General features: G+C 40.5%; 1 protein-coding gene across 1 annotated transcript in view; it reads right to left on the bottom strand.

Moving 5' to 3' along the window:
- The window catches only part of LURAP1L (leucine rich adaptor protein 1 like), a 52222-nt gene that overhangs the window by 22165 nt on the left and 16363 nt on the right, over positions 1-13694 (bottom strand). The window lies entirely within an intron of this gene.

Raw genomic sequence — 13694 nt, 5'->3', positions numbered from 1 at the left:
AATAAGCCACTAGGGGCAGGATCCTACAATACTCATTAGCCAAATATGGCTGCTGGTGGCAAGAATTATTGTAACAGACGGCACATGATGAGTTCATCAGGACACGTCCAGACACCTCGTTTGCAATAATAACAAGTTCTACTGTTCTTGCTCAAACGACACTCAGTCGAACGTTACACTAAATTACACCTAGGCAGCACTTATAATTTTATATTATAATTACCACTGTGTTTTATCATAAATTAGCCGTACAATTAATGCAGGTAATACATTTTTGACTCAGTGCTATAAAACACTGCAAAGATACCCTAAGATGGAATCCTTGTCCAATAATGTAGCATTCACATTTAATAACTGTTCATTCTTTGAAGGGATATTCTATCATTCATTTGCAGTCAGTGCAGGAAATACAATTCATACACTGGGAAGTTGGGGGAAATGTAAAAAAGACAGTATTTATATTCACACCTATGTCATTCTAAATACTGGCTGATAATATTGGATAGAATTGTTTGTCACATAATTAGAAAGGAAGATGCCAAGTCACATGTTTTTTCTTGGATGTGAATTTTCGAAGGAAGGCACTACTTGGGTTAATTGGATAGTTAAATATATACTTGTTATTCATGTGCAATTATAAGAAAGTTTTCCAAGTTGAAAAACAAAAGTTTCTCCTAAATTATAATATAGAAAAAGAAAGCAAAATTAGGACAGTGTAAGCTCAAACTTTTGCTCAAACTCCCACCAGAATTGGAGAGGATTTTCCATTTAAAGTCCTGTGGAGACAGATTCCACTCACTGCCATGAACTCAATCCAGACCCATAGCAACTTATAAATCTTCAGAAGACCAGTCAGTGTCATCTTTCTCCCTCGGAGCAGCTAGTAGGTTTTAACCATCAACCTTGCAGTTTACAGTCCAGAGCCTAACCCACAAGTCATGTGGTAGCTCATCTCAAAGCAATTAGAAAGCCCAGTTTTCCTTCCCCACTATTCAGAAATGCAATTTCTACAACAGACAAATAATAAGCATCGGCTACGTTTGTATGTGTTGCACTTAAAAGTCAATTATGATGTAATACTCTCAGTAGCATCCAAACTGGAAAAGGAATGTTCGGAATTCACTGCTCAGGAAGCAGGGAAAGCAGAGACTAGAAGTGATGCATTGAATTCTGGGTAATATAGATCTCATAAGTAAAGCCCTCTGGTTGGTGGGAGAAATAGGAGGCATCCTGGAAGTTATTAGTCTTAGGGGTGATGGAGGGTTTTGTTGTTGATAATTTGTCTTCCGTCCTTCTGTCACTCCTTCCTCCAGTCCTTCTCTCTCCTCTTTCTTTTGCCACCCCACAGAAAAACTTTTAACCAATTCAAGCTGACTTCCATAGTAACACTGAAGAATCCCAACACTTACAATATCAACATAATTGTACCATCTTTTATTAAAGCACCATGAGGAGTTTTACATACATTTTCTCTCCTTGTATCTTCATCTAAACCTTAAGTGATTAGATGCCGTTATCTTCAAACTGCAACTCAAAGAGCATAGATGTCTCGCCTGGATTCATGCTTACATCTATCTGGTTCTATAGACCACATGATAACCTGCTTCCTTCTCCTATACAGAAGCTCAAAACACAGCATACACATATCCTTACTTTACTAGGAGGAAAGTAAAAAGAAATGGAGGTAAGAACTAGGAGGCAAAGGGCATTTATGGAGGTCTAATATAGACATGCATATATGTAAAGATATTAATATATAATGATAGAGATATAGGTCGATGTACATATATTTAAATGTAAAGGTATGTGTTAAGGTAGCAGATGGGCATTGGGTCTCTACTCAAGTACTCCCTTAATGCAAGAACACTTTGTTCTAATAACCAGGCATTCTGTGATGCTCCCCTTCCCCACATGATCACTGAAGTCAAAATGTGTGTATAAGCAAATGTGGTGAAGACGGCTGATGGTGCCTGGCTATTAAAAGATGGCGTCTGGAGTCGTCAAGGCTTGCAGTTAAACCAACGGCCACCTTTCACGGAAGCAACAAAGCCCACATGGGAAAAGCACACCAGCCTGTGTGATTATGAGGTGTTGATGGGATCAGATATCAGGCATCAGAAGACCCCAAACAAATATACTGACGTGAATGATGGTAGAGTTGAGATAGAAAGCCCGTCTCTAGACAATTGGACATTCCCTCTGGGACGGCCATGAGACAGCCAGGGTGCAGCATAGCACAGGTGAAACGCACAACATTCCTCTAGTTCTTTAATGTTTCCTGCCCTGCCCCCCACCATCATGACTCTGGTTCTACCTTAGAAATCCAAATAGACCAGAGCATGTTCTCTGGTGCAGATAAGAAACCTCAACACAAAGAATCCAGGACAGATAAACCCCTCAGGAACAGTAATGAGGGTGGCAATACCATGAAGGTAGGGGTTAGGTGGAGGGAAGAGGGGGAGAAACTGAACCAACTATAATGACCGACCTATAACCTTCCTCCATCCCCCACCCCTGGGACAAACAACAGAAATGTTGGTGAGGGAAGACAACAGACAGTGTAAGATATGAAAACAATAATTTATAATTTATCAGGGGTCCACGGATGTGGGGGGAGGAGAGAGGGTAAAAAGAGGAGCTGATACAAAGGGCTCAAGCAGAAAGAAAATGTTTTGAAATCGATGATGGCAGCATATGTTCAAATGTGTTTAATACAATGGATGTATGGATTGTAACAAGAGCTGTAAGAGCCCCAATAAAATGTATTATTAATAATAATAAAAAGATAAGGAATCGGCTTTAAGGCACTGATGCACCCAGTATAGATTGTAATCCCTGATGGCCTAAACTTTAGATTAAAAATAAAAAATAACAAAGTTAAAAAAAAACTACTAGGACACAGATTCTGAAAAAGGACACATACGTCAAAAATCAGATAACTGTGTTTCCTTAATATTTCCAGACTTGGAATTATGAATAAAATAAGAAATGTGGTAAAGCTGTACATCATAATAAAAATATAATAAATAAATTCAATATCCAAATTAAGAAAATGTTTGTAAAATGGACTATTATTCGGGTAATAAAAGCTAAAAAATCATATAGGAAAAGATAGGAAATACCACGTGGCATGAAATAATAAGCTGTATTTTAAAGTGAGCTATGAGGTGGACAACTTCAACAATGCAGAGAAAAAGATCCAGAAGAAAAAGAATTGAAGAAAATGGAACAAAAATTTTAAAACAGTAATGACCTCTGGGGTTATGTAATCATGATTTTCCCTCATCACACCTACTTCCCTTTTCTAAAATATCTATCAAGGATATGTATATTACTTTCTAGTAAGAGAAACAAAAATCATAATTACAAAGAAATATATAAATGTATCATCATAAATAGATAGCATTTAGATACAAAAGAATATACTTATATTTTTTGTTTAGAAAATTTTCATAGACTAAATCCAACTTTGATTAATTTACTAAAAGCACATTGTCAAACACAAGTCCTGTGTAATGGTGGAACTGCATATATTAGGGAAAGAAAAATAAACATCTTAAAATATTTATATATCAAAAAAGTGAAAAAATATTTACATATCCTTTAAGTATAATCTTCTAACTTTCCTTGTTCCAAAAATATTTTTCTGCTCTTTTCTTTTTATTACATATTTTCATTCCTCAGTAATCAGCAGTATGCTTTCTTTGTTTATGATTACTTTAAAAGTATCAGATACTTTCTGGTTTCCATCATATAAAACATGTAGTGAGTGTTTAGTTCTTAAGATATAGTTGGAATAAAATGTGTAATAATGATACAATCATTGAGGATAATATTTGCTATATAATTTCCCTAAAATGACAACTGCAATTACTTCTTGTTGCCTATCAAACCATATCTAGGCTAAGTTCCTATGTTCTACTGAGCTCAAAAGATGAAAGACGGTGGGCAGAGTCCTGGTTATGAAAGAAGATACAGTAAGGGATACTACACAGCAGGAAAACAAAACATAATGTGATAGGTGCTATGGCCTTAGTTCGACCTAGTTGGAGTTGCCTAGTTGAAGTTCAGAGAGTGAAGGTGAAAATGAAGATCGTGTGGGCAAAGGGAACAGTGTGTTTAGGAATAAATGACCACAAAAGCATCTTTTAGGATCTGAAATGGGGATGGGTTACGAGTTAAGATGTAAATGGCCAGCTTCTGGGCACAATATGATATGGTGGTAATATAATTTCTTTTATCAAAATTACATTTTATTCCACACCATGGATCTTTGGGATTGGGCCAGATTTTTTTCAATCCATGAGATGAATTATTACTGTTGTTTTGGAAGCAATTTCATGCCTTCCTATCTAATTGGTTTGTGACCTCAAGTTCATAGCTTCAATTTCATTTGTAATTCTTTTGGGAATTATCACAGGAGTGGAGTTAAAAATATGGGCTTTTAAAAATATGTGTTATATTCATATGTTACCTATTAAAGAAATATTTCTAGAAACAGAAACTGGAACAATAGCCAGGATGAGTATGTCCATACCGCAAATGGTGGTGGAGAGTTTCTGTGTCTAGATGGGAATTTATATATATATATATATACACACACATACATATATATGTGTTACTGATTTGTATTACCAATATTTAATTCAAGTAACCAAGAATTTTGACAAGGGCAAACTGGATTCCACATGTAAAGGTATTTAGATGGCAAAGAGGTCTTAAAATGATATTCAAGTGTGTGACTTAATCTAGTATTCTCTTTTTAGTGTGTATTTAACACATTTTGCTTGTTCTCAGAAGATCTAATACCATTTTTATTTATCGGATCTGGTTTTCAAGTTATCGGTTCTTATTTACACAAAATCAAGTCAATGATGTTGAAAAAAAAAGTTATACATAGCAGCACATTAGTTCTTAAAGAACTACGTGAAATTCAAATGAAAGCAAACAAGAAATGAGCCAACACTTAATGTTATGAAATTACTGAGTATCCCCAATAATTATGCCTGGAGTTTTGGGAATTAAACTGTAAATGAGACTACACTACCTCTATTTATATTGGTTCCTTCGTGGTGCCATGAACAACCAGTTTGGCAAGTGGGAGAGTTGGCCTAGTCTTTATCTCCTGTGAATCACTCAATGCGCATCTCCATTTCCAACTGGCAATGTGAGCATTTGATAATGCTCCCAGGAGACTTAATTAATGGTTAGTGGCTTTAAATAAAACAGTGTTACAGGCTTCAACAATAATCATTTCAACCCACTTGCTTATTAATGGCAATAAAGTAAGCTTGTTGTGCTATGATTGCTTAAAACCTTCCAACCATGATCCGAATTCTACCTTGCAGGGCTGGATAGGACAGAGGCTGTACACTGGTACATATGAGGGCTGGAGGCACAGGGAATCCAGGGTGGATGATACCTCCAGGACCAAGGGTGTGAGGGGCGATGCTGGGAGAGTGTAGGGTGAGTGGGTTGGAAAGGGGGAACTGATTACAGGGATCCACATGTGAACTCCTCCCTGGGAGACGGACGGCAGAGAAGGGAGGGAAGGGAGACTCCGGATAGAGCAAGATATGACAAAATAACGATGTATAAATTACCAAGGGCATATGAGGGAGGGGGGAGTGGGGAGGGAGGGACAACAAAAAGAGGACCTGATGCAAAGGGCTTAAGTGGAGAGCAAATGCTTTGAGAATGATTGGGGCGGGGAATGTATGGATGTGCTTTATACAATTGATGTATGTATATGTATGGATTGTGATAAGAGTTGTATGAGTCCCTAATAAAATGTAAAATAAAAAAAGGAAAAAAAAGAAAAGAAAATGATTAGGGCAAAGAATGTACAGATGTGCTTTATACAATTGATGTATGTATATGTATGAACTGTGATAAGAGTTGTATGAGCCCCTAATAAAACGTCTAAAACAAAAAAACCTTCCAACCCAGAAAGTTGCTACTCTTTGTCAATTTTGCCTGGTTACTGTGGACTGCTTTTACTATTGATGCATAGTCTTGATTCATATGATACACTATTTAAGTCAAAACTTGGGAACATGTTGATTTTCCTGTACTGGTGTCAAATGAAGCTATGGCTCTGTAAAGAGCATGCTTTGGGAGGTGATGGGAAAGAGCATTATTGGAAGTAGCTTTTGTACTGCAACATTTAACCTGCCTGTAGGTCTTCTACTAAGTGCTCACTCAATACGTGGTGACCATTACAATCCTCTCCAAATCCCTGACATCTTCATATATAAAGGAATGTGATATTTAAACTTGAGCAGAGTGCAAATAATGAACTGTGTCCCTGGATAAGTTTCCGACCTTCTATGAAATTAGCCTTGCTTAATTCCACTTGTTACCATAGATAGTATCATCATTGGAAAGGAGGACAATGAAAGAGCCCTGACATTGGGTAACTAAATGTGTCCAAATCCTGCCTCATGGTAGATACAGGATGCACTTCAGTACAACTCGCCACAAAAAAATACTAATCAAGGTCAAGGCTGCAAATATACACACTGACACAGATCAACTGAAGTGGCAGCCATGGACCTATATCAATATGGGCAGCTACAGAATTTCATTCTAAGTTACGCTTATATTAGTATGGAGAACCCGGATTTTATCCCCGTAAGGTAAATATGGTGGCACATTGCACCATTTTCTAGGCTACTGAAGGCTAAGAATTGATGGTAAGGATAGTAGAATGGGGACATTTCAAGACCCTCTTCAGAATGAGTCTGTAAGGATAGTCCCTTTAAGAGTACTATGTCATCTGGGTAAATCAGAACAAGTCCAGTGACTAAAATTATTCTCGCCAAATTCTAGTGCATTTTTCCCCACTCACAAAAATACAACCATAAATCTCTGAGTTATTTTGGCTTTCTTCGCAAATATTTACTCTGGCCTTTTCAAGCTAATGTTTTAAAACTTCCAAATAAGGACTAATTGAACTAGTACCTCATTACAAACCAAACACATGCAAAAAAAGTAAAATTCTCTAAGTTAAAAAGCAGGCATACAAAAGCCCAAACCCTATTTAACACTCACGATTGTCAAAGCCAAAGGAGGCCCACTGTTGTGGTGCTTAAACCCCTGCGGTGTAACAGAAAGGTGGACAGTTTGAACCAGCTTTCTCCCCAGTAGTCTTCTTCTGTGAACATACACAGGCTGAGAAGCCCCGGGGGCCAGTGCTCCTCTGTCCCACAGGGTTCTATGTATCAGAACTGACGCTACACTAGAGTTTGGTTTAGATCGGGTCCGCCATCCTAGCAAACACTGATCACAGGCAATTTGGATTGAAAACAAACAGAGAACATTGAAGACATACTGTAACATATGCACTTACTATTAAATGCAATCCTAAAGCTGTAAAAACCAAAGTTAGTGGACCACATCCGACAGGGATAGGATGGCTTCAGCCCCAACTCCAGGGGTCACACCACTCTCAGACCAGAAAAAGCCTTGGGAGCACAGAATTTCCAACCACGAGCCACAAAATCATAAGGAATTCAGTGCTTGCTCTTTTAAAAAAAAATCATTTTATTGGGGGCTCGTAAAATTCTTATCACAGTCCATGCATCCATCCATTGTGTCAAGCACATTTGTACATGCGTTGCCACCATCATTCTCAAAACATTTGCTTCCTACCTGAGCCCTTAATATCAGCTCCTCATTTTCCCCCCTCCCTACCCACTCCCCTCTCCCTCAGGAACCCTTCATAATTCATAAATTATTATTATTTTGTCATATATTACACTGTCTAACATCTCCCTTCACCCACTTTTCTGTTGTCCATCCCCCAGGGAGTAGGTTATATATAGATTCTTCGAATGGGTTCCCCTTTCTACCCCACCTTCCCTTCACCCTCCAGGTATCGCCATTCTCACCACTGGTCCTGAAGGAGTCATCTGTCCTGGATTCCCTGTGTTTCCAGATGCTATCTATACCAATGTACATCCTCTGGTCTAGCCAGATTTGTAAGGTAGAATTGGGATCATGATAGTAGGGGACAAGGAGGAAGCATTTAAGAACTAAAGGAAAGTTGCATGTTTTATCATTGCTACACTGCACCCTGACTGGTTCATCTTTTCCTCACAACCCTTCAGTAAGGAGGTGTCCAGTTGCCTACAAATGGGCTTTGAGTCTCCACTCTGCACTCACCTACATTTTTGTTCTTTGATGCCTGATACCTGCTCCCTTAGACACTTCATGTTCACACAGGCTGGTGTGCTTCTACCATGTGGGCTTTGTTGCTTCTGAGCTAGATGGCTGCTTGTTTATCTTCAAGCCTTTAAGACCCCAGACACTATATCTTTTGATAGCCAGCACCATCAGCTTTCTTCACCACCTTGCTTACGCACTCATTTGTCTTCAGTGATAATATCAGGAAGGTGGGCATCCACTGATATGATTTTTTGTTCTTTGATGTCTGATACCTGGTCCCTTCTACACCTCGTGGTCACACAGGCTGGGAGAACTTGCTCTTTTAAGTGCCTGTATGATGCCTCAGGTGGACGCTCTAGTAAAAGATAGTTAAATGTCGGCCTTCGAAAGTTTCCAATAGAGTTTCAACTGATCAGAGGTAACTACTTGCAGGGCTCAGTTGAAAATATTCCAAGGACACAGGTGAATTTAGCAGGAAGAAATTACATCAGTCCTTAGTAATGATTGGCAGACGAGCATGTATGCCCCATAACTACACTTAGTTTTGCAAAATTTCATCAGAGTATTTAGAAGTAAAGGAAAGCATGCCTGCAATTTATAAGAAAGCTGAAGAATTTGGGGAGGCGTGTGTGTGTGTGTGTGTGTGTGTGTGTGTAGAGAGAGAGACAGACAGACAGAGAAAGAGAGAGAGAGAGAAGGACAGAGAATGAGAAGACAAATATAAAAGATTAATATTTACGGTATCTAGGTGAGATATATAAAGGGAATTTTGGTGCTATTTTTACAACTTTTCTTTAAAGTCTAAAATTATTTCAAAACAAAAAGCTGATTTAAAGATTGCCTGCCACATACATGGAACCTCTCAAAATGTCAAAGTGAGAAAAGCAAGTGCACGGTCTTCAAGCCCATTCCAGCGCAGAGCGACCCTCTACAGGCAGTCGGTCTTTCCCCGGCCGCGAGCCTCAGCTTTCTCCTGAGGAGCAGCGGATGGTTTAGAAATGCAGACCTGCACTTAGTCCAGCACTCACTCGACACCGCCCCTGGGATCCTTAGAAGTAAGCAAGACTGAGAGAGAAAGTAGCAAAAGCGCCCATAGGGTAGCTCCTGGAGAGATGAGAGGGTACTACTGCCTTTGGCTTCTCAAGAAAACTGAAAGGAGGAAAAAAATGTTTCCAAAATCATGGCAGAAGTGAAAAATCCACTTGGGAAACTCTGTTTGCATAGCAATTCTAGAATATTTGGTGGTCATTTTATCTTTTGAATATTAACACAAATTAAAACAAGAAATGGCTTGAGTTCTTGAACCTTTTTTCAGCTTAAGCATTCTCTAATGAAAACTCAAAAAAATCTAGTGTCCCTCACTTTGTCCATCCAAGATTTCGCATCTGGACTCTGCTGGTGTGCTGCTCAGTGGAAGTTAGCTAACCACCTCAGGTACCTCAGACACAGGGTGCCCAGGTCATTGTCCTCAGAAATGCTTGCATCTTTATTGACAGCTGTTCTGAGGTAGTCAACAGTCATGCCCTAAGGATCAATGCCATCTACAAAATTAAGCTACCAAATTCAGAAATAACTTACTGTCAACAACTAATCACATAGGCACAAATGAAATATAATATATCACTACCCATTGTAATTCCCCCCCCAAAAAAAATCACTGCTGTCAAGGAGATTCTGACTCTTGGTGAGCCTGTAGGATGGAGGGAAACGATTCAGAATTTCCAAGGTGGTTCATCTTTTGTGGAGTAGAAAGTTCCATCTTTGTCCCTCCATTTGACTGGTGGGTTCAATCTGCTGACCTTGTGGTCAGCCACCCATGTGTACCCTACTATGTCCACAGGGCTCCTTTCTGGAGACTGAAAGTCCAAATTCGTGTATTGGCAGGGCCATACACCCTCTGAAACCTGTAGGAAGAGCCCTTCCTAGACTTGGTCATTTCTGGCAGCTATCTGTAATCCTTGGCTTGTGATCACATCTCTGTTCTCTGCCTATCTTCGTATTGCCTTCTTTCCTGTGTATCTGTGTGTGTCCAAATCTCCCCCTCCTTATAAGGACACCAGTCATAGGATTTAGAGTGGAGTTGGGCAGCTACAGGCAAGGGTCTGTACTTCCAAACCACCAGCCACTCCATTGGAGGAAGATGGGGCTTTCCACTCTCATCAAGAGTTACAGTTTCAGTCCAGTCTGTTGGGGTGCCCCAACAGAGTAGACTGGAAAACACTCCTAAAAGCCAACAAACAGTCCCTGAACTAACAACAAGCTTTTCTTTCTTGTTTTGTTTTGTTTTTGTTTTCTTGGTCATTGGTTTGTTATTGTTGTTGTTTTGTTGTATATTGTTGCTTGGTTTTGCTCTGTCTTGTTTTTGTGCATGTTATTATCTCCGCAGGTCTTTCTAAGTAAGATAGACTGAATGAACAATCTGGAGTAGAAAATAATGGGACTGACAGTTCCGGGGGGACATGAGAGAGGAGGAGGTGGGGGTGAATTAAAGTGGTGTTAACAAACCCAGGGACAAGGGAACAACCGGTGATCCAAATCAGGGGTGAGTAGGGTGTGGGAGGCCTGGTAGCGCATGATCAAGGGTAATGTAACCAAGGGGAATTACTGAAACTCAAATGATGACTAAGCATGATAGTTGGAAAAGAGGAAAGTCAAAGGAAATAGAGGAAAGAGCTAAGAGGCAAAGGGCATTTATAGAGGTCTAAATAAAGGCATTACATATGTAAATATATTTATATATGAGGATGAGGAAATGGATCTATGTGTATATATTTATAGGTTTATTATTAAGATAGCAGAAGGACATTGGGTCTCCACTCAAGTACTCTCTCAATGCAAGAATACTTTCTTCTATTAAATTGGCATTCTATGATGGCCACCTTCCCGACACAATTGCTGACGACAAAGCGGGTAAATAAGCAAATGTGGTGAAGAAAGCTGACGGTGCCCGGCTATCAAAAGATATAGTGTCTGGGGTCTTAAAGGCTTGAAGGTAAACAAGCAGCCATCTAGCTCAGAAGCAACAAAGCCCACATGGGAGAAGCACACCAGCCTATGTAATCATGAGGTGTCAAAGGGAGCAGGTATCAGGCATCATCAGAACAAAAAAATCATATTGTGAGTGTGGGGGGGGGGGAGTTCGGATATCCCCTTACAGAAGGGTCTGAGGGTGGAGACGAGCCAGTCAAGGTGCAATGTAGCAATGATGAAATATACAACTTTCCTCTATTTCTTAAATGATTCCTCCCCACCCACTATCATGATCCCAATTCTACCTGACAAATCTGGCTAGACCAGAGGATGTACACTGGTACAGATAGGAGACACAGGGAATCCAGGGTGGATGATCCCGTCAGGACCAGTGGTGTGAGTGGTGATACTGGGAGGGTGGAGGGAGGGTGGGTTGGAAAGGGGGAGCCGATTACAAGGATCTACATGTGACCTCCTCCCTGGGAGACAGACAACAGAAAAGTGGGTGAAGGGAGACGTGGGACAGGGCAAGATATGACAAAATAATGATTTATAAATTATCAAGGGTTCATCAGGGATGGGGGAGCAGATAGGGAGGGGGGAAATGAGGAGCTGATGCCAGGGCCTTAGGTGGAGAGCAAGTGTTTTGCGAAAGATGAAGGCAATGAATGTACAAATGTGCTTTACACAATTGATGCATGTATGGACTATGATAAGAGTTGTATGAGCCCCTAATAAAATGATAAATAAGAGTTACAGTTTCAGAAACTCACAGGGGCAGTTCTACCTCATCCTACAGGGTCACTATGGGTCAGATGGCAATAAGTCAAATAGAACCACATCTTAACTTTGTTCCATCTGCAAAGACTATTTCCAAATAGGGTCACATGTATAGGTATGCCACAGGTTAGAACATCAGCATTGCCTTTGAGGGGCTATAAATCACCTATAACACTTCCAGGGTTTCATATGAATAGACTGTGGAATGGTGTGCGGTTAATTCGCAGTGTCTTTAATCACCAGCTCGTGATAACTTCACGTGCCACTCAAAAAGCAACTTCAGTGCCAGTGAGGTCATTCCAATTCACAGTGACCCTATAGGACAGAGTAGAATTGCCCCTGTGGATGCCCAAGACTGTAACTCTTTATGGGAGTGGCAAGCCTCATCTTTCTTCCTTGGATCGGCTGTGGTTTTGAATGGTCCGATGTATAACCACTATGCCACCAGGGCCCCCAACTCCACCGTTAGCAACTTCTAAAGATGCCTTCTAAACATAGACTCCCAGTTGTGATACAGGAGAATGCCCATTTCTCCTCATCTTTGCTCTGGCTCTATAGTTCGTTGCAATGGTCACATAAAACTCATGGAGAGTATTCAGGAAGAAGGGTTTTATTAAGGAAGTTAAAAGGTTACAATTCAGGCAGAAATGCTCAGGATAGAGTGGTTCCATTAGGAAATATTAACAAAGTTCTTTCAGGACTGCCAGTACATGACCGAAGGGCATGACACGTCAATGCAACCTCAACCCAAAGACACTCAGCTCCAGCTCCACGGCTAGCGGTTCAGGCAGAGGATGCAAGGTCAACTGGCAAGCGTGCCAGTGGAGAGCGGGACGAGGGGACTGCCAAAGTTGCCTGCCACTCTACTTTTTTCTGTGATCGTTCCTTCTCACTTTAAAGATTGTGGACGGTTTCTTAGCCTCATCAACCCAAACACCGAAACTCAATAACCAAAAAACAACCTATCATTTTCATATCCATTCTGATTCCTGGCAACCATATAAGGCAGTGTAAGTGGAACGCCTGATCTTTCATCCATCGGGTGGCTGGTGGTTTCAAACTGCTGGGCTTGTGGTTAGTAGGCCAGCATGTAACCACTACACCACCAGGGCTCCAACCCAAACACAAGTTGCACAAATGCAGTGACTCTGTGGCTGTGGATCTTTGCCAGGGGATGTATTGAGAGTCACGGGGCTGTAAGGGTTGCTTTGAAGCAAAGTGCACATACCTAGATGCAAAGCAAAAATAGAAGGCTCAAGAGCACAGGATTTATCGCTGAAAGGTAGAAAAATGCTGCACCGTGAGCTATTAAAGAATCTCCATTTTGAAATATCATCTGCCGAGGCACACCCATATGCACATAGCCAAACAACTGCAACTATAACTAAAGATAGGGAGAGACTGCAGATATGCTTGCAGAGGTTCAAAACATGCCGAGGCGGATCCATGGAATGTGATTCACGGGACTTATCTCTGGGAAGTGGAAGTTGCAAATGGGGATGTGGAGAACTTTTATTTTCTACTTTACACCCTGTCTTACGGTTGCATGCCTTAGCGGCAACAAGTATCATTTCAATACCCGCCACTTCTAAACCTTCTGATAGGAGAAAAGTGAAAATGGAGTTAACTTGCTATGACGGAAATCGCTCGGTCCAGAAACGGCAAGCAATCCTGTGAGCTACTAAGCCTGGAAAGCGGAATTTTCTCACCAGGAGGGAGACTTTTCTGCTCACATTTCCTCTCGTTTTGTTTTGTTTTCTTTTGTTGGCACCACA

This window comes from Tenrec ecaudatus, chromosome 10, assembly GCF_050624435.1.
Source record: "Tenrec ecaudatus isolate mTenEca1 chromosome 10, mTenEca1.hap1, whole genome shotgun sequence".
Lineage (NCBI taxonomy): Eukaryota > Metazoa > Chordata > Mammalia > Afrosoricida > Tenrecidae > Tenrec > Tenrec ecaudatus.
The sequence above is the reverse complement of the archived record's forward strand: the minus strand, read 5'-3'. Positions and strand labels throughout refer to the sequence as shown.